At 39.7% G+C, this 26,080-nt stretch overlaps 1 protein-coding gene and 1 long non-coding RNA gene across 5 annotated transcripts in view; both read left to right on the top strand.

Moving 5' to 3' along the window:
- Nucleotides 1-1,925: 1,925 nt before the first annotated feature.
- LOC105499939 (uncharacterized) lies at nt 1,926-4,934 on the top strand. The gene is made up of 3 exons (XR_011608600.1): nt 1,926-2,096; nt 4,077-4,152; nt 4,729-4,934. It is a non-coding gene; the product is annotated as an uncharacterized lncRNA (long non-coding RNA).
- Nucleotides 4,935-8,077: 3,143 nt separating this feature from the next.
- LOC105499938 (serine/threonine/tyrosine kinase 1) overlaps nt 8,078-26,080 on the top strand; it is a 56,788-nt gene continuing 38,785 nt past the window's right edge. For 3 of the 4 annotated variants that reach the window (XM_071072269.1, XM_071072268.1, XM_071072266.1), the window contains exon 1: nt 8,078-8,348. The gene's annotated coding sequence lies outside the window, so the exon portion shown is untranslated. The remainder of the gene's footprint in view (nt 8,349-26,080) is intronic. The other variant, XM_011772832.3, reaches the window with a different exon arrangement.

The following is a 26,080-nucleotide window of genomic DNA, read 5'->3' as shown; positions in this document are numbered from 1 at the left end:
AGGTGAGGTGGGCAGAACCTACCACAATCTCTGCCACAGGTCCAAAGCATGAACTGTTTGGAGGTGGATTTAGGTTTCAACCACGGTCTTTCTGATTACAATATCCATGCTTTTCTCTTCATGCTACATTGTCAGTGCTAGGCAAAAGGAAGAACCCATGAAAAGATTAACTGCCTCTTCATGCTGCACTTGTAGGGGCACAGCATGGTGAAAATGAGATCTGTCTTTAGCTTTGCCCATTCATAAACTGCTAATTTTTAGTTCCCCAAGCATTGTTTAATACTATGTTTGCAAAAATCATTTATAAGAAGTGACATTTTAATAACTTTAAAAAACTTCCTTCGTTTATTGAATTTTTCTCCTTCCTATTCTAGAACAATTTAAGATGCTTTACTCGCTCTATAGTATATGATATACTATATATACTTTATACATCGTATACTGAAAGATATTACAATATATATTATATAGTATATATACTTAAATATACTATAGTATATATATAGTACACTATATGTAGTATATACTATAGACCATATTTACTATACTATATAGTATATACTATATATTTACTGTATGCTATATTTGTATTTAATATATACTATATTTACTATATACTATATATAGTAAAGCATCTTAAGATATTATTTTAGATATATAAAAAATATATATGTATATATATGACACCAAAAGATAAAAATAAGTAAATTGGAAAGATAATAAAGTAAAGGGCAAATAGGTTGAAGTTAAAACTGAGGCAGAGCACAATATGTTAGCCATGAATCCTATACATAATAAAGTGGGCCATAAATTTGGTTCTGATATTTTGTAACAAATTTACTTCTAAGAAATACAAGTAGCTATAAGTGAACTGCATCTATAAAAAGAGTCAAATAATTTGCTTCCAAAATATACAACTACACCTCATGCTTAACCCAGAAGGAAATATATCCCACGGATCATTGACTCATTCACTCATCCATTTCATAAATATTTATTAAGGGGCTATCATGTACCAGATACTGTTTTAGGTTTTGGAAATACTTCTGTGAACCAAAAAGGACTCTGTCTTTACAAAGTTAAGGAAGAAAGATGATAAATAAAGAAGTAATTGTATAGTATGTTTGGGTATGATAAGCTCTAAAGGGAAAATAATGGCAAGGATGACTATATGTGCCAAGATGGAGTGGGGTTGGGTGGTCAGGAAAGGCCTCACTGATAAGATTACATTTGATCAGAGACCTGAAGGAAGTGATGGTGGCGGGTAGCTGAGGAGAAATCCAGAGTGTTCTAGGAACAATAAATCACAAGTGCATTGCTCCGGGAATATGTTTAGAGTTTTTGAAAGATATTGGGAAGACCTGGGGAAGGAAGTACTGGGGATCTTGTGTTATGTAGTAATAGCAACCTTATGCTACACAAAGTGTTCACATCATGTGATAAAAGCATATTTCCCCTTGGTAATGTTGAATACATAAAAAATTTCACTCTGGGGTTTTTTTTTCCTGGACTCTATTCAGACCACAGCATTATTATGATATAAATGAATCCTTGGTGAGATTTGGGCTTCCTGATCTCAATGCACTTCTTAATTACCTCTTAGAGGCTTTAGCACACAGTTACATTTTTAAAGTTTATTTTACTAGCAATTTTTATGTATTTGGGTACAAACATGTATTTAATAAAGCATTTAATTTGGCAAATATTGACTTTGCAGCTTACTTTCTGTGTGACTATGGACAAGACACAATCACTGAATCTCAATAAAAATTACATGTTTTTTACAGTATCTGTCCTCACTAAGGTTTTATAGAGATCTAACAAAATGATAAATCTGAAAGTATTTTGAGACTTCAATGTAAGACCATCACTTTTTCTTATACTCTTCCCATATTTGACAAACACACCACGGCACTTTGCAAGGGTCCATAAATAGTGATAAATTGGGTTCTCTGTCCTTAGGGAGAATATAGTCTATTAGAAGAAACAGACAAGGAAACTACAAATGAGAAACACTCTGGTGCCAAGAAGAAAGAAGGACAGTCTGCATAGGAGACGACTCAGAGTAAAGCTCAGGGACCATTTACTTCTCAGAGGTGAGCTGCATCCTAAACAGCTAGGTGGGAATTATTAAGTAAGTTAGGAGGGGAAGGGCATTACAAGCATAGGGAAAAGAGTGTGCAAATGCTTGTCAGGTGAGAGGATTTAGTACTTGTTTCTTTGGTTTTTGTAGAAAAAATGAATATGTAGTATGATTGGTGGATATTAGGAAGTATAGATAAGGTGAGGGTTAAGGGAGATTCACCATCAAGACATTTTATTTTGTAATAATGTAAGAAATCATCTTTAAGAAATTTTATTTTGCAGGCCGGGCGCGGTGGCTCAAGCCTGTAATCTCAGCACTTTGGGAGGCCGAGGCGGGCGGATCACAAGGCCAGGAGATCGAGACCATCCTGGCTAATCTGGTGAAACTCCGTCTCTACTAAAAAATACAAAAAACTAGCCGGGCGAGGTGGCGGTGCCTGTGGTCCTAGCTACGCGGGAGGCTGAGGCAGGAGAATGGCGTGAACCCGGGAGGCGGAGCTTGCAGTGAGCTGAGATCCGGCCACTGCACTCCAGCCTGGGTGACAGAGCAAGACTCTGTCTCAAAAAAAAAAAAAAAAGAAATTTTATTTTGCAAAGATTGTAAATGGGGGTAGGTATTGCATAGTAAGACATACTCATTGGAAAAATATGCTGGCAATAAAATGAAAAATTAGAAGGTGAGATTGAGGAGTGAAGGCCAGTTGGAAGACTCTTACAGAAATTCAGGCAGGAAAAGAAGAGGGGTGAATTCAGATAATGTAAGAGAGAAAAGAGACAAGATAAAGAGATTCAGAAGGTACAACTGTTACTCATATTTGATTACGTGAAATGGAGGCAAAAAGATTGAACAGCATCTATGTGGCATTTCCCAGCTTCCTGATTTGAGCAGCTCAGTGGATACAGTATTCTTACCTTGAAGCTTATAGTCCATTAGGGAGGGCAGTAGCTATTTGGAAAATCATATTTAAAGACTGCTTATTGAATTAAGTACCAACATTTAGATAATTATTTAGTGGTATCGTAAAAACTCTGTTCTTTTTACCTTTATCAGTGAAGTAGGTGGAAATAATATAAAACGGGTGCTTTTTAAAAAAAATCAAGTATGTAGTTGAAAATATCTCAGTAATATAGCTAGAGAGGGATAATGTCAGAATTTTGATTCAGAATTATTTTTGATGTTTTACCTGAAGGGGACTGAGATGAACAAATAAAGTGTTTAAAAGAGAGATGTACAATCCACCATAGGTTGCACAAGTATAGATTAATAGAAACGTAAGTTATTATTAGCAATATTAGGTAATAATAATATGGCAATTAACCCTTTTGTAGTGCTTTTGATTTTCAAGAAGTACTTTCAGTATTTTTTTTTTTATTTGAACTTTCAACAACTCTGTGAGTTAGGCTTTTTTGTTTCATTTTACATGTAAACAAATTGGGGGTTAGAGAGGTTAGGTATAAGAAAAATATTCTGATAATCAGGTGTTATGAATGGAATAAGCTACTTGGTGGCCAGTCCTCAGCACTGAAGAAGTGTAGACAAAGCTGGATGTCCACCTGCCAGAGATGTTCCATAGCATGCAACAGCTCTAGCAGGCAGGAGTTAGGGGGAGATGAGATTGTGCATGCAATGTTTAGAGGATCATAGAATATGAACCCTGACAAGAACCTGAGGCTAATGTAGTCTAACGTTTCAATTTTACAAGTGAGAAAACTGAGGCCCAGAAAGGTCAACCTGCTCAAGCTGATGCGAGCTCTGGAATCTAGCTGTAGGTCAGTGATCTCTAAACAGTCATTCTCAACCGAACAACTGTATGAGAATCCTGGCGAAAGAAGGAAAACGAGAAGAAAAAAATGAGTGGACCCAAATAGTTGACATCATATCCTTAATTATCACGTTTTTTTAATCCATAGGGAGAACGAATGTTCTTGAGAATAAAAGTAGTTGGCAAGTGGTATACGTTTTTTATGGACAATAACATTTATTTTTTTAGTATTTACAGGAAACAGAGACTACGAAGAGGTGTAAGACATGGACCTTATACTGCACGCTCTTCCAAGCAATGTGTGGTAGGCAGAACAATGGGCCCCCAAAGATGTCCACACCCTAATCCTCAGAACCTGTGATTATGAGGCAGGAGAATAGGGTTTGAAGGCAGGAAACCTAAGGCCGATTGGCTCTGACTCCTAGAACTGAATCAAAAGGAAAACCCCACCTATCCACACCCAAGTAACAAAACGATCAGAGGCTACTTCCTTTGCAACTTCCCGCTCCACCCTTTTCTGCGTTGCAGATGAAAAATGAAAGGACCTCCGATTGGTCCCCTCCTGCAACCAATCAGACTGGTTACAGGCCAAGTCTTCGTGTGTAACTTTGTAACTTCACTTCAGCTTCCGATTGGTCATTTTGCATCACCAATCAGACTGGTTGCTGGCCGCTACTTCATTTACATAGGGTTTAAACCAAGTAACCAACAGGAAACCTCTAGAGAGTATTTAAACCCCAGAAAATTCTGTAACCAGGCTCTTGAGTCACTTGCTCGAATTTGCTCAGTCTGTGGAGTATAATTTATTTTAATAAATCTGTGATTTACTTTCATTGCTTTGTTTGTGCCTTTTGTCCATTTCTTTGTTCAAAACGCCAAGAACCTGGACACCCTCCACCGGTAACAATTATGCTACCTTTAATGGCAAAAGTGACAATGTAGATGTGACCGAGGTTATGGAGCTTCAGAGAAGAAGATTATCCTGTGGGCCCAATCTACTCATCATGTGAGTCCTTAAAGGTGGAGAAACTTTCTAATCTGTGCTCAGAGAGAGAACAGGACACACAGCAATGGCAGAATGGTCACAGAAACACACACCTGATGTGAGAGGACTCAACCAGCCACTGTTGGCTTTGAAGATGGGGGAAACAAAAAGGCTAGCAACCAAAGAATATGGGAGACTTTTATAAGCTGGGAAAGGCAAGAAAACAAATTCTTCCCAGGAACCTCTAGAAAAGAATACAGCCCTGCTAATACCTTGATTTTAACCCACGTAGAATTATATTAACTTCTGACTTACAGAACTGTAAAATAAAAAATTTATATTGTTTAGGCCACTAAGTTTGTGGTAATGTGTTATGTTAGCAATAGAAAACTAATATATAATGTAAAAAGAAACAACATATACATGGAAGCTTACCAATGATCAATATTCTATAGGGTATACCAACCAGGGTTAAACATGAGGTCATATCAGTAGTAATTTCCCATACTCTGTCACTGCCTTTAGTTGGTTGCAGAACCTCTGGTTTTTCTTAAAAGATCCTTTCCCCAACTGTCCCTGAAGATCTTCAAGATAGTAGAGGACCTCATACATTTTCACAATCCCAAACCCTAGCTGCTACATAGAATCCACTATTTTCCTTGTCTTAGATTTCCTCTGGTGATGTCTACTGTTCTCTAAATGCCTGGGAAGCTCCATTTAGATGCCAGGCATTGCTGCGGTGACTCTACCACTGACTCTGTTTATAGCTTTCGTCAAAGGGATTCTGATCCTCTGTGCCAGTGCAAGCCTTTCAGGTAAGCCTCAGGCCCATGTAGAGCTACCTCCCACTAGTAGCCACTGCTTGCCCTTTTGTGAAAGTTGAGCTGCATTTCCAGATAAGGTTGGAAGAATTCACCTGCCTCGCTTTTGTGTTATATTCCCTTGAAAACAGTTCCAACGCAAAGCTACCTTGCGTACACAAGGTCTCATACAGTTTTATTGTTGCTGTTGTATTTTTCTGTGAAATAACTCTACCAGTTGTACTTAGAGTCCCCTCTCACTAGGACTCTGTTATTTCATAAGGGCTTGGCCAAAGGACATTGAGATGCAGACACAATGCTGAACCCCAAGCTATTCTTGTTAGTGGAAAATACCTTTGTGCTTTGATTTTCTTTTTTCTTATAATGAATGACTTTCCAGGAATTCCTCCATGCCTTCTGTAAATAGATTCCACCCCACTAAACCAATAGATTCCTTCCTCACAATTGCAGAATCATACAAGAGGGAATATACTAAGTAACACATGGATGGATGGCTTTAACAGCTTAGAGGAGAGCAGGATCTGGCAGTTAGGATTCATGTAGACTAAACTGGAGAAGGAAGAGATCTCCAATGGATATTTCAGTGTGACTTCCCACTACTGTTCAGTACTTAATCTGGACAGAGAGATAATGGGCATTCGACAAATTCCTACGGAATTAATAATGAGGCAGAAATAATGATCTGGTAGAAACACTGGAGCCGAAGCATTGTTGACAATGAGTTGGAGGCTCATAAATTTGAGATGGAGGTAATAATTGAAATTACAAGGGAATGAAAACTTGAAGAGAAAAGAGAAATAATGGATATTCTAACCATCTTATTAATGAGTATAATGTGTGGGACTAGCTATACATATGTACCTCATTGTGTATTTCTGCTGTTTAACTCAGACTATGTGGTACTTATTTGTTGCCGTGTCTCGGCATTACCATTTCCAGTGTTTTCTCTATCTCGAAATGTTTTTAATGTATAATTTATTTGATTTGCTCAACAAAATTGGAAAGTAAAATTTTGCCTCCCCTTTCTGTACCATATATATATATTTTTAATCCTAGAGGTTATAACCTCTATTACCATAACAGTAACGAGATTTTAAACAAAATTCTGTGCATCAGAATGAGTATCTAGCAACACACTGCAGAAATTTAAAAAATGAGTAAACCACTTTATCTGTCATCAAGGGGCATGCTTGGGGAGGTAGAGTAGAAAATTACATAATATGAAGTTCCAAAGAGTTCATTTGGCTTTGATTTATCACTTATGACATAAAGGATGGAAAGAACAACTAACTGATGAGATGTCTTCCTTTCTCCTTTTGAGGTAAAATTCACATCACATAAAATCAACCATTAGCCATTTAAAAATGAACAGTTCAGTGGCATTAAGTACAATTCATCCTGTTTTTATAAAGCCCTAAAGGAAATGAAAATGCCAATAGAGAAAGCTCTAGAGAATTGCCATATGTCAATCTCTAAATATTCCACATTACATTGCACCCAAGTTCTTTTTGCTCTAATGAATGTCAGTTTGTGTTTCGTATGCGTTCAATGCTGAACAAACTGGTGACATATTCAAGTTTCCTATGACCCATATTTCTTTAATAGAATTTGTATTAGGTGTTCATATCTAACAGAATTCCTTCAGCTATCTATTAAGTATTTTCTATTATTTTAGTTTCCATGTGGGCAGGTAACATAACTAATTTGTTCACTGTTTCCCCAGAGGAGAACCCAGGACTTAATGGGATACACATACACACACACACACACATACATATACATATACATATATATGTGTGTGTGTGCGTGCTCTCTAAATGAATGATCAATTACTTAATCTTGGGATTTTAATTCCCATTAATTCCTTCTAGGTTCCCCCACATCTCCGCAGTGATCAGTACTATCTTTTTTTTTTTTTTTTCAGACGAAGCCTTGCTCTGTCGCCCAGGCTGCAATGCAGTGGCAGAATCTCGGTTCTATGCAATCTCTGCCTCCTGGGTTCAAACTAGTCTCCTGCTTCCGCCTCCTGAGTAGCTGGGATTATAGGCGTCCACCATCACGCCCGGATAATTTTTGGATTTTTAGTAGAGACGGGGTTTCACCATGTTGGCCAGGCTGGTCTCGATCTCCTGACCACAGGTGATCCACCCGCCTTGGCCTCTCAAAATTCTGGGATTACAGGCGTGAGCCACCACTCCCGGCCCGTCAATATTACCTTGGAACACCCGGGCAAAGCCTTCAGGTGGAGAACGTTCCTGGCGCGGAATAATCCACCTGAATGTGAATCCTGACCATTTTTAGGCGCCAGTGGAGGCCGCTGCTTTGGGGCCGGCCGTGAGGTGGCGCTGTTGCCCTGTATCGTGACTCCGTTTTCACCTGGACTGGAGTCTCCGCGATACCTGGCATCTAGCGATCACTGTAGATCAGCAACAAGTCCAGCTTTTACAGTTTCAGCAGAGGTTTCCTGTGGCTCGCGTGTGGCGAGTCCCGGAAACCCCGGAGCCCGCAGACTTCCCTTCGCGGGAGCCCGCCCGAACTCCATCCTTTGCCGGCAGCCACGCCCCGCAGTGGGAAGGAGGGACTGAAAAGCATTTCCTTGAGGCTGGTACACCTTGCCCTACCCGAGCCAGTCATTATTTCCCCTCTGACTGGGCCGGTCCCACCTGAAACCGGAGTGACCACAGGAGGGACACGGTAGTGAACGGGGCATGGGGGGCGGGCGCGGGGGGGAGGGTAAAGAAGGTGGGAGGGGAATGGCGGCGAGGCAGCTGGGGGTGGACTTTGCAGCTGGGGAGGGAGAAGAAGGGAAGAGGCTGGGAGCGGAACGGTTGTGATCTGCTGTTTGTGTTTATGTGAACAAACAGAAATCACCAAGTGAATTAACCTGTGTTTCTTCGGAACAAGCATCTTGTGGGGTTTGGCTTCTGTGTTTTTATATGGTAAGGGACTAAACCTGCCTCAGCAGATTTGGTGCAGAGAGAAACATGAGAAAACCCAGGAATGGGGGACCTCTGTTTATTCCTGGAGAGGGGGACATCAGGAGAGGGGGGAGGGAAAGAATGAGCTTACAGGAATTACTTGTCAGAGGACTGCATAGCCTTTCAGACCATGGGCTCATTGCTTTCAGCTTCAGCTTCTTCGACTGCAAAGCATAAATACGGGAATTACTTTCCAGGGTTGTTGCGATATTTAAATGAGATATCAATCACCATGATTAAAAAGGGTACAGCGTGATGTGCTATCCCTTGCTGACTGACTCTCTGTTTTCTTTCTTTCTTTTTTGGGGGGTGGGGAGAATGGGGGAGGGAGTCTTGCTCTCTCACCCACGCTGGAGTGCAGTGGCACGATCTCGGCTCACTGCAACCTCCGCCTCCCAGGTCCAAGCGGTTATCCTGCCTCAGCCTCCCAAGTAGCTGGGATTACAGGCGCCCACCACCACGCCCAGCTAATATTTTTGTATTTTTAGTGGAGACGAGGTTTCACCTCTGTTTTCTTTTTAACGTCTTTTATCCTCTTTCATTTTTCTCTATCAACCCCTCATCCCCGCTTTGTCTCCCTTCTTTCTTTCTTTCATTTATGCGATTGTTGCTTCCTTCTGTAATGAGTCCTCTCCACATTGGAGTTTCTTATACCTATGAGACCACTTCCTTCCCACTGGGTGGGAAGTAGTTGTGGCAATAAAGGAGTCGAGTTACTATAATGTGCAGCACAGCTCAACTGAAATACACCTGGAAACGGAACTCTGTGCTGTCTACCCGTTTTTTCCCCCTCAGTATACCGCAGTCTCCATTGACAGCTAGCTAGGCGGCAGCTAGGTCTTTCAATGAGACATCATGAAGTATTTGCTTCAATGAAAATCATACGCGTTTTCTTTCAGTGCCTGCATTACTGTATGAGTTTGCTAGGGCTGCTGTAACAAGGTACTACAAACTGCATGGCTTTTGGCACCAGGTACCAGGGACTGATTTTGTGGAAGACAATTTTTTCATAGATGCGGATGAGGTTGGTGGGAGATGGTTTCAGAATGAAACTGTTCCATCTCACGTCATCAGGCATTAGATTCTCATAAAGAGTTCACAACCTATATCCCTCACATGAGCTGTTCACAATAGGGTTCACGCTCCTATGAGAATCTAATGCTTGCGGGGATGGTAGCTCACATCTGTAACCCCACCACTTTGGGAGGAGGTGGTGGGTGGATCGCCCTGAGCTCAGGAGTTTGAGACCAGCCTGGGCAACTTGGTGAAACCCGTCTCCACCAAAAATACAAGAGGAAGAGAAAGAAAGAAAATCTAGTGTCCTGGCTTATCTGACAGGAGGAGGAGCTCAGGAGGTAATGACAGCAGTGGGGAGTGGCTGTAAATACAGATGAAGCTTTGCTGGCTCACCTGCCTCTCACTTCCTGCTGTGCACCCCTGACCGGTCTGCACCCCGGGTGTTGGTGACCTCTGGCTTAAACAACGAAATGATTGTCTCACAGTTCAGGAGGCTAGCTGTCCAAAGCTAAGGTATTATGAGGGCTGCATCTATTCCAGGCCTCTTTCTTTTGCTTGTAGATGGCTGTCTTCATGTTTATGTGGTATTCTCCCTGTATATATCGGTCTCTGAATTTCCCCCCCCGCCCCCTTTTTTTTGAGACGGAGTCTCGCTCTGTCGCCCAGACTGGAGTGCAGTGGCGCGATCTCAGCTCACTGTAAGCTCCACCTCCTGGGTTCACACCATTCTCCTGCGTCAGCCTCCTGAGTAGCTGGGACTATAGGCGCTCGCCACCACGCCCGGCTAATTTTTTTTTTTTGTATTTTTGGTAGAGATGGGGTTTCACTGTGTTAGCCAGGATGGTCTTGATCTCCTGACCTCGTGATCCGCCCGCCTCGGCCTCCCAAAGTGCTGGGATTACAGGTGTGAGCCACCGTGCCCTGCCCCTGAATTTCCCCTTTTTATAAGGACACTAGTCTTATTGGATTAGGGTACATCCTAATTACCTCATTTTAATTGATTATCTCTGCACTATCATCTCCCAATAAAGTTACATTATGAGTTCTGAAGGTTAGAATGTCAGCATATTAATTTTGGGAGGGTGTATAGTTCAACCCATTAACAACTAAAGTCTTTAATCATGCACAAGTTAGTTGAGCATTGCATCTATTTCGGTTGTCTCTGGCAGAAACTAATTCCCACCTTTCCCAAACCCTCACAACCAGTCCCAACCAACATGTGCTCCGAAGTTCTGCCAGGAGTTATGTGATTCTGCAGCTCTGTTTTCTTTTAACCTGAGTTTATACATTTCCTGTTGCCACTGTAACAGATTACCACAAGGGTGGTGGCCTAACCCAACATAAAGTTTTATTTTACAGTTCTGGAGGTCAGAAGTAAAAATGGATGGGTAGGTCTCCAGATGGATGGTTCCTTTTGGAGGTTCTAAGGGAGAATCAATTTCCTTGCCTCCTCCAGTCTCTAGAGGCTGCTTACAATCCTTGGCTCATGGCCCCTTCCTCCATCTTCAAAACCAGGAATGGCCGGTCGAGTGTTTCTCATGTCTTTTCATGCTGACGCTCACACTTTTGCCTTTCTCACACTTAAGGATTCTTGTAACTGCACTGAACTCACTGAGTATTCCAGGGTAATCTTTTTATTTTAAGGTCAGTTGATTCATTCCATCTGTAACCTTAATTCCCCTTCGCTATTTCAACACTACTAAAAATCAGCATATTCATAGGTTCTGGAGATTAGGACATGGACATCTTTGGGAAGCCATTATTCTGCCTACCATACCTGAGCTTTCCCAACTGGGTATTCTTTATTTTTATTATATGTATATTTAAAATTTATGTTTAATTTTAAAAAATTAAAAATTATATATATAATTTATCATATACATGTTGTTTTGAAATATGTGTATATTGTGGAATGGTTAAATTAAGTTAATTAACATAGTATTATTTCACATATTTTTGTGGTAAGAACACTTAATATCTACTCTCTTAGCAATTTTCAAGAATACAATACATAGTTATTAACTATAGCCACCATGTTGTACAGTAGATCTCTTGACCTTATTCCTCCTTGTTAGGAAGAATCCTTTCATATCCTCTGACATCTTTCCAACCCCTCTAAGTCCCCCAACCTCTGGTAACCACCTTTCTATTCTCTACTTTTATGAGTTCAACTTTTTTAGATTCTACATATAAGTGAGATCATGGGATATTTTTCTTTCTGTGCCTAGTTTATTTCACTTAACATAATGTCTCCTGGGTTCATCCATGTTGTCAATTTCCATTTTTCAAAAGGCTGAATAATATTTAATTGTGTTTGTACTATATGTATTTATACTTTATTCATTTATCCATTGATGGACATTTACATTGATTCCATCTCTTGGCTATTGTGAACAATGCTGCAATAAACATGGCAGGCAGACAGCAGTATGTCTGAAATCAGACACGCTGATTTCATTTTCTTGCTATCTGTACACAGAAGGCAAAACACTGAGCCTTCAGAATAAAAGTAAGATAATATACTCAATAAAGAACGCCATATACAAAAGTCAAACCACTATTGGATGTATACCCAATAGTGGGATTGCTGGATCATACAGTAGTTTACTTTTAATTTTTTGAGGAACTTTCCTACTGTTTTCCCTAATGGTTGTACTAATTTACATTCCCATCAACAGTGTGCAAGCGTTCTCCTTTCCCTATATCCTCTCCAACACTTATTTTTCATTTTTTTGATAATAGCCATTCTAACAGGTATGAGGTAATAGCTCATTGTAGTTTTAACTTGCATTTTCCCTGATGATCAGTGATGTTGAACATTTTTTCACATATGTGTTGGTCATTTGTGTGTCTTCTTTTGAGAAATGTCTATTCAGGTCCTTTGTTCATTTTTAATACAGTTATTTGTTTTCCCCCTATTGTTTTAGTTCCCTATGTATTTTGGATACTAATCACTTACCAGACATGAATCACTTCTCAGATATTTCTCCCATTCCATGGGTTATCTCTTCACTCTGTTGATTTTTTCCTTGGTTGTGCAGACATTTTTTAGTTTGATGTAACCCCCTTTGTCTATTTTTGCTTTTGTTGCCTGTGCTTTTGGGTTTATGTCCAAAAAAACCTCGCCTATCCTAATATGATGTGGAGCTTTTCTCTATGTTCTCTTCTAGTACTTTTAGTGTCAGATCTTACATTTAAGTCTTTAATCCGTTTTGAGTTGATTTTTGTATATGGTGTTCTTTATTGAGTATATTATCTTATTTTTATTCTGAAGGCTCGATGTTTTGCCTGCTGTTTATAGATAGCAAAGAACTTTAAATATTTTATCTGAAGAAAAACAACCTGCTTAATGATGGAACAAAAAATGTGTCCCTATTGAGCAGAAACCTGGGTACCACGGACTTGCTATATATACTGCTAAAAACTACTCCCCATTCCCCCTTGTACTTTTAGTATTGTAGTTTAATTCTTTATGCCTCATTAGTTTCTATAGGTTATTTTTCTATAAAAATTTCTTGCAGAGCCAATGCTATTTTCATAGATGAATTAGCTACTTATTTATTCAACAATCATATGAATTCCGATATATGCCAGACACTGCTCTTGGTGCTAGGGATACAGCAGTGAACAAAATAGCTGGCCCCTAAATTTTTATTCTCATGAAGGTTTCATGCTTTTTCTTCTTACTTTGCCACTTCATTTTTGTCCTCCCTACCAGCCCAGGCTCAGCCAGTCTCCAGTTCTCCGACATGCTTTCTGAATTTAGATGTAGCTACTGTTCTGTGCCTACTTCTGGCCTGTGCTAATGAGGGACCTAAAGAAGCTGACTGTGCTCTCCAGGAAATTACAGTCTTGTTGGGAAGAAACAGATAATAATAGGCAAACTGATTAAGTACTGAATAAGTAGGTTGGGTATTAGCATATCATGTCTTGGCATAGTTTCTAACTGGAGAAAGTGAAAGTAGAAGGGAATGAATATGCACAAAGGTAAAGAAGCTAATTATGGCCGGCCAGGCGCAGTGGCTCACACCTGTAATCCCAGCACTTTGGGAGGCTGAGGAGGACGGATCACCTGAGGTCAGGAGTTTGAGAGCAGCTTTGCCAACATAGTGAAACCCCATCTCTACTAAATATACAAAAAAAAAAAAAAAAAAAAAAATTAGCCAGGCATGGTGGCAGCTGCCTGTAATCCCAGCTACGCGGGAGGCTGAGGCAGGAGATTAGCTTGAACCTGGGAGGTGGAGGTTGCAGTAAGCCGAGATCGTGCCACTGCACCCCAGCCTAGGCAACAAGAGTGAAACTCTGTTAAAAAAAGAAAAAAAAAAAAAAAAGCAGCAGCAGCAGCAGCGGCGGCGGCAACTAATGACACAGACATCAGTGTAGAGTGGACAGAGTCCTCTCTCGGTCCAGGGGACCTGAAATCTGTTTTAAGCTCTGTCTTTGTGAGCAAACAACAAGGCACCTACCTCAGGGGTCCTTAGTTGTTTGATTATTATTTTTATTCCTTTTAAAAATGAAGGGTAGAGGTTGACTGGGAAATTGCTGGAGATTCTTCCAGGTTTAAAAAAAAAAAAAAGAAGTCTTTTATTTTTGAACTTTGCACAATTTCTTTGAGATTTCTAACCAGAATAATAATAAGCGAGTTTAGAGTTCAGAGGATATAGTAACCTCTGGATAGGGAAAGGATAATGGGGATGGAGTAAGGGGTTTCTATCCATCCGTTGGCTTATGACCTCATTTCCTGCAGAACCCTCCTCAGCCCAGGTGGCCTTCTTCACTAGCTTTTCCTCCCTATACCTTCTGCTGAATTGGGCAGTTAGAGTTCAGCCCTATCATACTGTGAATACTACCTCCTAAGGGTGAGTCTTCAGGAAGCACCAACATTTCCTGATGCTCACTCTTTCCTTAGCCCCCAGCAGTCTAGGTCGTATCCAAGCTTCTGAGTATTATGCACGTCCCTGAAAGCCATTTCAATCAGTTTTCTCATATTTCTCTTTCACAATAACCCTTCTTGGCATAGTGACAACAAGGAGTATCGACAGTTAATTTGTTTTGTTTTGTTTTTTGAGACGGAGTCTCACTCTGTTGCCCAGGCTGGAGTGCAGGGGGATGATCACAGCTTGTTGCAGCCTTGACCTCTCAGGCTCAAGTGATCCTCCCATCTCAACCTCCCCAGTGTCTGGGACTATAGGCGTGTGCCACCACGTCCAGCTAATTTTTTTTTTTTTTTTTTTTTTTAAGGGACAGGGTCTTGCTGAAGACCCTGGCTAACTAGGCTGGCCTGGAACTCCTGGCCTCAAGTGATCCTCATGCCTTAATCTTCCAAAATGCTGGGATTACAGAAGTGAGCCGTGGAGGCCAGCTGACCGCTAATTCTTAACAGTTGCCATGGTCAGAGCAAATTGAAGGTAGTGTTTTAACTTTTATGACCCAAAATTTATACTTTTATGCTTTAAATTACTGGCCAAAATAAAAAATGAAAAGGAAACCTGCTTTAGTTTTTTTCCTCTGTAGCTGTTAACCTTTTATAACCTCAATAACTAGCCGCATCTTTATACATTTAAGTGTATTTTCAAAAATTGTTAGATAACAATATATAGAAATATGATAGTTTTAGAATATTGATCTAAATTAAAAGTATTATATGTATATAATTCTAGGCTAAGTTAGAATTCTAGTAAGGACAGAGTAGTGGATGCCAAAGGTTTAAGGGAAAAGAATGTATTTCAAACTATACATTGTGGTTATAGAAAAATCTCAGTAATACACATGTGTATTAGTCCTTTCTCACACTGCTATAAATTATCCAAGACTGGGTAATTTATAAAGAAAAGAGGTTTAATTGACTCATAGTTCCTCATGGCTGGGGAGGCCTCCGGAAACTTATAACCATGGCAGAAGAGGAAGCAGGCACGTCTTACATGGTGGCAGGCGAGAGAAAGCGTGTGAAGGCAGCAAAGGGGGAAGAGCCCCTTATAAAATCATCAGATCTCGTGAGAACTTATGCGCTGTCACGAGAACAGCATGGAGGAAACCACTCCCATGATCAAATCACCCCGCACCGGGTCCCTCCCTGGACATGGGGGAATTATGGGGATTACAATTTGAGGTAAGATCTGGGTGAAGACATAGAGCCAAACCATATCAACATGTAATATCCACATATGAAGTCAGATGCCTTTCTGGAAAAAGCCTTGAAATGATTGGTTTTAGTTGCACACTCAGACATTGAATGATTTAACCAGATGTACCGTGTTGTGGGAGATGAATGCAGGGTTTGTGTTGGACAACTTTAGGAGACAGGATTATTTTATATTCATATTATGCTACCAAATAAGTGGTGAAAAATACTTGCCAAAGGTGCTAATTTGATGTTTAGAGAAGTTGATCTCAAGTACTTTCTTTTTCTGACAATAGTCAGCTATCAGGACCAATTGTATGTCAAGTCACCCCTAGTTTGTGTCAGTGAAAAAAGGCTTAGAATCAACTTCTCCAAAGTCTCTGTTAAGCCAGATCAGGCTGGCTTCGCCTAGACAGGAAAAGCTCCTGGTTGACCCTCACCTACAAAAATTAGCTGGACATGGTGGTGGACGCCTGTAGTCCCAGCTACTGAGGAGGTTAAGATGGGAGGATCACTTGAGCCTGAGAGGTGAAGGTTGCAGCTCTTTGACACCTCTTCATCCTGGGCCCAAATTTAGTAACACTTCCGGCCAGTTAGACGCTATAACAGCAAGAAAGGACTTGTTTTAGTAGTAGAATTAACAGGTTTGGCTTATGGTTCAAGGAAGGAGGAGAGAGGAAACTGGAATGCTGAAAATTGATCCTGACCTCCTTGTGGTCAGATTTATTCTCTAAGACTTATTCTCCAGTTCCACAAATCCAGCCCATCTGATGTGAAATCACATGGCTTCCCTGACTCCTGCTTCTGTGGTCTTTCCTCACAGGGCTCAAGGCCTGACTCCTTTAACTTTCCTTGGCGCTGATATCTTAGTATAAGTCAGAGCGAGTTCTGGCTAAGGAAGAAAAAAGAAGCAGAGTATTAATTAGAATATTCTTAAAGCCCCATCAATGAAAACACAACTGAGATATAAATATTGTAGCCTTCATGTATCTGGTAGAGATTGGCAGAGGCTAGTCCGGATACACGTGCATCCCAAAGACCCAGAAGAAACGGTGAAAGTGTATGCACATTGTGAATTGCAAGGGCCAGGGTCTTCTTCCTCATTCTCATCCCTACAAAACTCAACTGAAAAAAAATAGATGGAATATCCAGTCAGTCGTATGAAGGGTGCGAAATTGTAGTGGGAAGAGCACCAGATGGAGATGCCAACACACAATGCTTAGGTGCTAATTAACTATTGGGAGGTATCTGAACTCTGTGCCTTAGTTCCCCCACCAGTATATTTGGAAGTTAGGTTTTTGTTGTTGCTTTCAAAGCACCCTTCTTATTGTACACACAGGGCATTCTGTGGCATTTGTGAAGCATGTGCTGTATTTCATAGTGTATTTGTCAAAGAGATCAAGAAATAGACAACAGGGTTGCTGTTCTTATGTTTTTTGTTTCTGTAACAGGGAGGTGTGATTATAGTGGTACAGAAGGTATGGGATGGTCACCTCATTTACAGTGTGTGAACGGCATGGCTTTCTGACACTGAGAGTTGAACCTGCTGTGTTTGCATTCTTTCTTGGAGCCCAGGCGGTTCCCATAACCCCAAGTGACCTTGAGTTCACTCTCTGTCTCTTTTCCTCGCCCATGTTTCATACTTAGAGACAGTCTAATTATGGATTCATGATTGGAAGGTCCCACATCTGATTAGATCTCTGATTCATTTTCTGACTTATACAAGTCACCTTTTCATTTAAACTTAGTTTCCACATGCAATATGAAGTTGGCAAAATATCCACAAATTATTGTGAAATGGTTTTCTTTTACAAAAATGGGGATAATTTTGAAAAATATTCCAGTTTTGCAGTATTAGAAAAAAAGAAATGTAGGTAAACGAAATGTGATTTAAAACTACAATTATAATCTCCCCTCCCACACCAAAATCATTTTTTCTAAGTCTCCTTTTTTGGGGGGCTGACATTAAAATGAACTATTCTTAATTCATTAAGTTAACATTTACTAGGAAATAGAATCAGGCTCACTTGAACTAAGGTCATAAAAGTGTGACCTTAGGATATCTACAAACAGACGGACAACAAAAATTTGACAGTATCAACAAGACATAACTAGTGACAGGTTGTGGGTTTATAAATATTCAGATAGTGTGTGAGATAGATTGCTCACAAAAAGAAGTTCATTGATCCTTGACATAGAACTCTCTGTCCTGTGCTAGATGTACTAGCATTTTTACACCTGAGTTTAGGGTTTAGCGGAGATATTGGGGGCTGCATCTTTCTGGGCTTTTACTTAAATCTCAATCAGACATATTTTTGGTGCCTAGGGAGCGGTGGTCTCTGTAGGAGGATGGATAAATAGAAGTATTTATGTTAATAGGAAGTTAGGGATGCAGATTCTTTGGACACACTCTCTCGTCCCTGCAATTTATGACAACCTGAGAAATTTAGATCATCCCCTGTGGGCTGTCAGGGGAAAATAAGCTGGGTTGTGACATCAAGACAACTGTAGAATGTAGTGCCCTATAGTCTGTCTACTTATCCCAGGTATGAGAAGGTTCAATAGTGGCATTGTATTACACCATGCTACTTCACATAGAATGTGTTTCTGGCCAGTCTCTGGGAGGCATTTGTCGCCCAACCTGTCCTAGAACAGATTCTTCCAGACACAGAACATTCTGTGGTCTCACCAAATCACACACAAATTCTGGTTTAACCTTTAGAGGCCATGGAACTATAAAGTTTATTATCAACAAATGTTACATTAACACCAAAAACTACAAAATATCCCAAATATCCTTGAAAGAAGCTAAAGAAGACCTAAATGGATGGAAAGACATATTGTTTTCTTCAATGGGATGACTTAATACTGTTAAGATAGTGATACTCCCCAAACTGATCTACATACTCAACATAATCGCTATCAAAATTCCAGCCGTTTTTGTTTTTGTTTTTTTTCCGAAATGGTCAAAGTGATTCTAAAGTTTATGAGAACACAAGGGACTCAGAATAGCCAAAACAGTCTTGAAAAAGAACAAAGTTGGAGGAATCACACAATGAATTTTTTTTTTTTTTTTTTTTGAGAGGGAGTCTCGCTCTGTCGCCCAGGCTGGAGTGCAGTGGCCCGATCTCAGCTCACTGCAAGCTCCGCCTCCCGGGTTCACGCCATTCTCCTGCTTCAGCCTCGCGAGTAGCTGGGACTACAGGCGCCCACCACTGTGCCCGGCTCATTCTGTATTTTTAGTAGAGATGGGGTTTCACTGTGGTCTGGATTTCCTAACCTCGTGATCCGCCCGCCTCGGCCTCCCAAAATGCTGGGATTACAGGGGTGAGCCACGGCGCCCAGCCACACTTAATGATATTAAAACTTATGACAAATCTACCGTAATCAAGACTGCGTGGGCTGTGTGCTGTGGCACGCGCCAGTAATCCCACCTACTTGTGAGGCTGAGGCAGAGGGAATCCCTTGAGTCCAGAGCTTGAGGCTGCAATGAGCTCTGATCACACCATTGCACTCCAGCCTGGGGGACAAAGGGAGACATTTTCTCTAATAATAATAAGGCTGAAAAAGACTATCTTTAATAATAACAAAGAGCAGAAAACGGGTGTTTTTAACAAATTGTGCTGGGACAACTGGATATTCACATGCAAAAGAATGAAGTTGGACCTTGACCTATAATTCAAAATGAACCAAAGGCCTGAAGGTAAGAACTAAAACTCTGAAATTATTAGGAAAAACGTAAGTGTAAATCTTTGTGATATTGGTTGGGCAATGATTTCTTTTTTTTTTTTTTTTTTTTTTTTTTTTGAGACGGAGTCTCGCTCTCTCGCCCAGGCTGGAGTGCAGTGGCCGGATCTCAGCTCACTGCAAGCTCCGCCTCCCGGGTTCACGCCATTCTCCGGCCTCAGCCTCCCGAGTAGCTGGGACTACAGGCGCCCGCCACCTCGCCCGGCTAGTTTTTTGTATTTCTTAATAGAGACGGGGTTTCACCGTGTTAGCCCAGGATGGTCTCGATCTCCTGACCTCGTGATCCGCCCGTCTCGGCCTCCCAAAGTGCTGGGATTACAGGCTTGAGCCACCGCGCCCGGCCATGGGCAATGATTTCTTAAACACACATCAAAAGCACTAGCAATCAAACACAAAATTGTCAAAATTAGAAGCTATTATGCTTCAAAGGACATTATCAAAAGTGAAAAGACAACATAACAGCATGGAAGAAAATATTGCATATGATATATCTAATAAGGGTTTAGTTTCTGGAATATATACTGGGTACTTATACAATAAAAAGACAAATTGCCCAACCAAAAAAAATGGTAAAGGAGTTGAATGTACATTTCTTCAAAGAAGATATACAAATGGCCAATGAGCATATGAGAAGATGCTCAGCATCAAAATGCAAATCAAAACCACAATGAGATATCATTTCACACCAACTAGTTGGGCTACAGTAAAAAAGACAGAAAGCAAGAAGTGTTTGTTAAGGATGTGGAGACACTGGACTCCTTATAAATTACTGGTGGGAGTATAAAGTGATGCAGTCACTTTAAAAGACAGTTGTCAGTTGCTCAAAATTTAAACATAGAGTTACCATGTCAGCAATTTCACTCCTACATATATACCAAAGAAAAATGTAAACATGTCCGCACAGAAACTTGTATGTGAATGTCCACAGCGGCGTTTTATATAAATGTGGAAAAGTGAAAACTATCCAAATGCCCACCCACTGATAAATGGCTAAACAAAATCTCTGTGTATATCCATACAATGCAGTATTACTTAACCTCAAAAAGGAATGAAGTACTCTTTCATGCTACAACATGGATCATCCTTGAAAACATTTGCAAGTAAAAGAAGCCAGCCAGTTACAAAAGTCCACATACTGTATGAGTCGATTTATATGAAATGTCCTGAATAGGCAAATCCATAAAGACAGAAAATAATTCATGAATCCCTGGGGCTGGGGAAGGGAGCAGTAGGGTATGACTGCTATTGGGTAGGAGTTTCTTTCTAGGGTAATGGAAATATTCTAAAATAAGATATTGGTGATGGTTGCATACTTTTGTGACTCTAATAAAACCACTAAATTGCACACGTTAAAAAGGTAAATTTTATGGTATATGAATTATATCTCAATTTAAAAAACAAGTAATATTAAAGGCAATTCTAATTTTACAAAAAATACTAGTTTTTGAGAATTTACTGGACAAACAGTATAGGACAGATTTTAAGAACATGGACTCTAAAGCCAAATGATCTGGGTTGGAATCCATCTTCACTGCTTACTAGCTGTGTGGTCTGGAGTAACTTACTTAACCTCTCTGTGCCCCAGTTTCTTCATCTGGTAGAATTAAATGACTAAATATTTGTGAAGTGCTTGGAAGAGTGCCTAACACACGACTACCACAGTATAAATGTTTGCTGTTATAACCGTGTGCAATAAACTGTACTAGGTAATACTGGGAATCAAAACCAGTATCGAGGAAGTTTGTGTAAAACACAAATGTCAGTTAAGGAAGAGCAGAGCAGGGTGGATTCCAAAGCAGATTGTTTCACTCCGTTTATTGGCTGGACTCTGCTCCATGCCGATCTGTGAAAAGAGTCTGGGTTTTGTCCAAGAGGAGGAGGCGATGATATGGATCGAGAATATAACATCTAAATTTTGCCTTCTTACTTGGGTCCTGGGAAAAGGTCCAAAAATATGTTAGAGGAGACAGATGGGGACTAGCAAGGAATGGTTAACGATACTTAATATATACTTGTTGTTTAATGTAAGTAAAAATTAGGCAAAAATTTTCCAAGATTTTCCTCTGGAATTTTGGTCATAAACTCATGATGTTTCTCCTCCTGTTCTGATTTGAAGATTACTTTTTTCTTGAGACAGTTTTAGTATTTCATTTCAAAAAGTAAAGGTCAGACTGTTACCGGAAAGGGGTTCCAATCCAGATCCCAACAGAGGGTTCTTGGACTTTGCTCAAGAAAAAATTCGGGGCGAGTCCATAGAGTAAAGTGAAAGTAAGTTTACTAAGAAAGTAAAAGAATAAAGAAATACTCTCCATAGGCAGAGCAGTGGTGTGGGCTACTTGACTGAGTATACTTATAGTTATTTCTTGATTATATGCTAAACAAGCGGTGGACTGTTCATGAGTTTTCTGGGAAAGGGATGGGCAAATCCCAGAACTGAGGGTTCCCCCATTTTTAGACCATATGGGGTAACTTCCTGATGTTGCCATGGCATTTGTAAACTGTCTTGACACTGGTGGGAGTGTCTCTTAGCATGCTAATACATTATAATTAGTGTATAATAAGCAATGAGGACCACCAGAGGTCACTTTTGTGGCCATCTTGGTTTAGGTGGGTTTTGGCTGGCTTCTTTACCACATTCTGTTTTATCAGGAAGGTCATTGTGACCTGTATCTTGGGCTGACCTCCCATTTCACTCTATAACTAAGAATGCCTGAACTCCTGGGAATGCAGCCCAGTAGGTCTCAGCCTCATTTTACCCCATCCCTATTCAAGATGGAGCTGCTCTGGTTCAAATGCCTCTAACATATTTCTCTCCTCTCCTTTACAAGGGGACCCTTAATCCTAAGGGTTGTAGAGGGATGAAGATCCATCTTCTGTAACTTCTTCAGGCTGAATAGTGGCAATGATATTGCTGCCTAACTATCAGTGTCTTTTGTATTCAGGGTAGAGAGAAGCTTGGTCAGAAAGCATCAATATGCAGATGGCCATTCATAACTCTTGATTTCCCACAAAAGAGAATATCTGGAATATTAATAAGTGTTCAATTTAAGAAAACATTCAGTAAGCTTATACTGCATTCCTACACAAAGGGTGCAAAAGCAATATATTCCACAAGAGTAGAGCAAAATAAACAAAATTATCCTAAGTAAACTAACAAGGCTTTTTGTGAAGTGGGCAACTGTTGGAACCAAGATGATATGGGGTCACTAACTGATTCCAGTACTTGCCCAGAATTAGAATACTAATCCAGATTTTTATATTACCCATCCATCTTGTTTCTTCTGAGCTGCAGTCAGAGATCACTGGTTGATTCACAGGAATAGGCAGGGTCAGTCTAAATTGCAGAAAAAAACTAAAACCGGATGGGACTAGAATCTAACAACAGGTGTACCATAGTTCTTGAAACATAATTTTTCTATCTCCTCATTTTGACTAAAGACAAATCATAATAGAACTGATTTGTTTGCAAAAGTAAGCTTTAGTATTATACTTGGCCTGATTATTTATATGAAGTTCAGCAAGAATAATTATTTTTCACATAGGTTCTTTTTAAATTATCTCTGATGAAACTTTATTCCATCAGGAATTTCAGTTAAGAGTTTTTAAAAACTCCTTGAGCTCAGCCATGGTTTTGTACCATAAAATACCTATGAGTTGGATAAATTCCCCTCCTCTTGAGGTCCCAAGATAACTTGGGGCTCCTGGGCCCATCAGAAAATGACATTCTTCACTTACCAGAGGTCAGGACCCTGTACAGGGACTGCATAGACAAGGTATGAGGCCAGTTTTCCCAAGGAGCTTTTATTGGCTGTGTAAGTCCAGTTTAATTCCTTAAAGGAAAGCACGCTATTCTAGTCAAAGACTTGGTAATAAAAAGTTTATCCAATTGTGTCGTGTTGCAAAAGAAAGCATTCTTTTTCACTTATGCAAATAACTATATTGCCGTAAGTTAAGCATACTCACAAGTAGTTTCCAAATTCTGGAGAAATCAGAGAGAAATATGCTCTAAAATTTTCTTTACAGGAGTATTGCCACAAGCTATAGAAAACCCAAAAATTTTCTTCACTCTGAAAAACAAAGCAAAGAATTAGCAATATTTTAAGCAAAAAGTCACAAAATGATTATTTCAGTCATTCCTTGTTAGTTCAATCCATGCAGTTAACTCCTGTTCTGTTTGATATTCATGAACATTTCAGCTCTCCATGAGAATCATGAAAGTTTTCTCCTCTATCCTAATGTCACAATCTCCAAAGTTATCAGAAACCTGCATTCAAGAGCACCTGTCAAAGTCCTATTGCTGATTATAAGGCACCTTTAAAAGAGGATCAAAACAAGACAACAGTTGTCTGTGAATGACAAAAAGTCTTAGGGCAGTCACAGTCAGACATGATTGACAAGGAAATGTGGTTACCTCTGTGGCATACAATAATATTATGTAACAATTATAATTACTAACAATACACTAAGTCGTATTAGAATTATAGGAGCTTCCCATAATTTTGGAACACATAACCAAGAAGGTATTTACTCAAATATAGCCCAAAGAAAGGCAAACATAATTTTATATTTTATAATGCTTCCTGTATGATTTCTATAGATTTCTATACCACATTAAGTCAAATATGGCTCTTCTGGACTTTAGGGGACCTAATATAAAAAGATTAATTAGGTCAGAAAAAGACATAATTTATCATTTGATTTTAGAAAGTTTGTCAAGTAGCGAAGGTTTAAGCACTTGATATTACAAACATAGAATCTCAGGTCACCATAAGTCATTCATTTAGCCAAAATGATAACTCAAAAATTTTAAAAAGACAAAAAACTTTACTCATTAATACAGGGAAGACAGCTTTCCACACAGTGTCTCCTTTCCTTCCTGTCTTTTTCTTATAGTTTAGTCAAAAGGCAAACAGAATTTCATTTTTAAAAATATTACACAAAAATGTTATTCAAGAGAGAAAGCCAGATTTTACCCTTTGCATTAGTGTACTGTTAATGTCAATCCTAATTCTTAATAAAAGCTTATAGACAAATCTATTCAATCTTAAGCAGTTAGACCAAAAGGTAAGATTCCCATAAGCCTTTTTAAACTCTACAAATTTTTGTTAAGGAGCAGATCAGTGCTCTAAGAACATCCTGTTGTGCTTTTATTCCAATGTTCAATTTACAGAAAAACTGAATAAGACCCCTTTAACTTTAGCCAGTATGTTCACACAGAATTTCCTTCACAAGATTAATTTTTCACAGATCTTCCACAATTTGCTCAGACTTTCAGGATAAAGAATACTTACAACCCCTTAGCCTTCTAAACTAGGCTAAAAAAAATTCACATTCCCATGCCTTCTTACAATCTTTTACCAAAAACACATTTCACTTTCCTTACACACCTTGCATGTTAAAACTGTTTTTCCAGTAGTCTCAATTATATGTTACAATGTTAACTCTTTTTTTTTTCTTTTTGAGACAGAGTCTCGCTCTGTAGCCCAGGCTGGAGTGCAGTGGCCGGATCTCAGCTCACTGCAAGCTCCGCCTCCCGGGTTCACGCCATTCTCCGGCCTCAGCCTCCGGAGTAGCTGGGACTACAGGTGCTGCCACCTCGCCCGGCTATTTTTTGTATTTCTTAGTAGAGACGGAGTTTCACCGTGTTAGCCAGGATGGTCTCGATCTCCTGACCTCGTGATCCGCCCGTCTCGGCCTCCCAAAGTGCTGGGATTACAGGCTTGAGCCACCGCGCCCGGCCTACAATGTTAACTCTTAGCAACTTTTATTTTTGGTGAAAAACCTGGTAAGTAAGTGATTTTAATTAGGTACTAGGTGTGAAGCTTAGGACACCAGACAGAAGTACAAGATAAGATCTTTCCAGCATAGCCAGGGGGCATGGCGAATTCTACATATCCCCAGGACTTATCTAGAATCTAATGTCTCTAAAGCAGGTATACCAAACAATTTTCAGAAGTCAAATAAGCAGTTTATGACCTTAAAGCATTTAGTAAATCTAATATCTTATCTGCCTAATTTAGACCAAATGTCGAAATTTGGAAGACATTTTTATTTTACCAATAATCTTTAAAACTGTCTTTATTTCCCAAAGCTTACTAAAGTTGCATGAACTAAAAAGCCTTACAGTTTTTATTTTTCTGACAAAATATTTGATTTAAGTGCTTATTATTTTTAAACCAATTAATCAGAGCTCTTTCATATATAAACATTACACATACAACACATATGAATACACAACAGACAGAAGATCCAATAGTTGTAAGATTTTTCATTTGCCAATTTTTAAGTTTCTTAATTGAATTACTGGCTTCAGGGAGGAGCCCTTTGAGGAACAGGACCAGGAAAGCATGTAATTTCAAGAGCCTAATAGGCAGGCATAGCTGGAAGGCAAAACAGATTTAAAAAAATTAAGGGTCCCATTTTTATACCAGATGTTGAATCCCCAAAAAGAGGAAATCAGTCCACATCCTTTGGGACTCTTATCTCTCAGTGTGGCAATGGGGACACTTCCATATCTTCCAGGTGGCCAAGAGTATGCTTCTCTGATCCAAACATGCAAAGAG

Source organism: Macaca nemestrina, chromosome 10 (genome assembly GCF_043159975.1).
Source record: "Macaca nemestrina isolate mMacNem1 chromosome 10, mMacNem.hap1, whole genome shotgun sequence".
Lineage (NCBI taxonomy): Eukaryota > Metazoa > Chordata > Mammalia > Primates > Cercopithecidae > Macaca > Macaca nemestrina.
The sequence above is the reverse complement of the archived record's forward strand: the minus strand, read 5'-3'. Positions and strand labels throughout refer to the sequence as shown.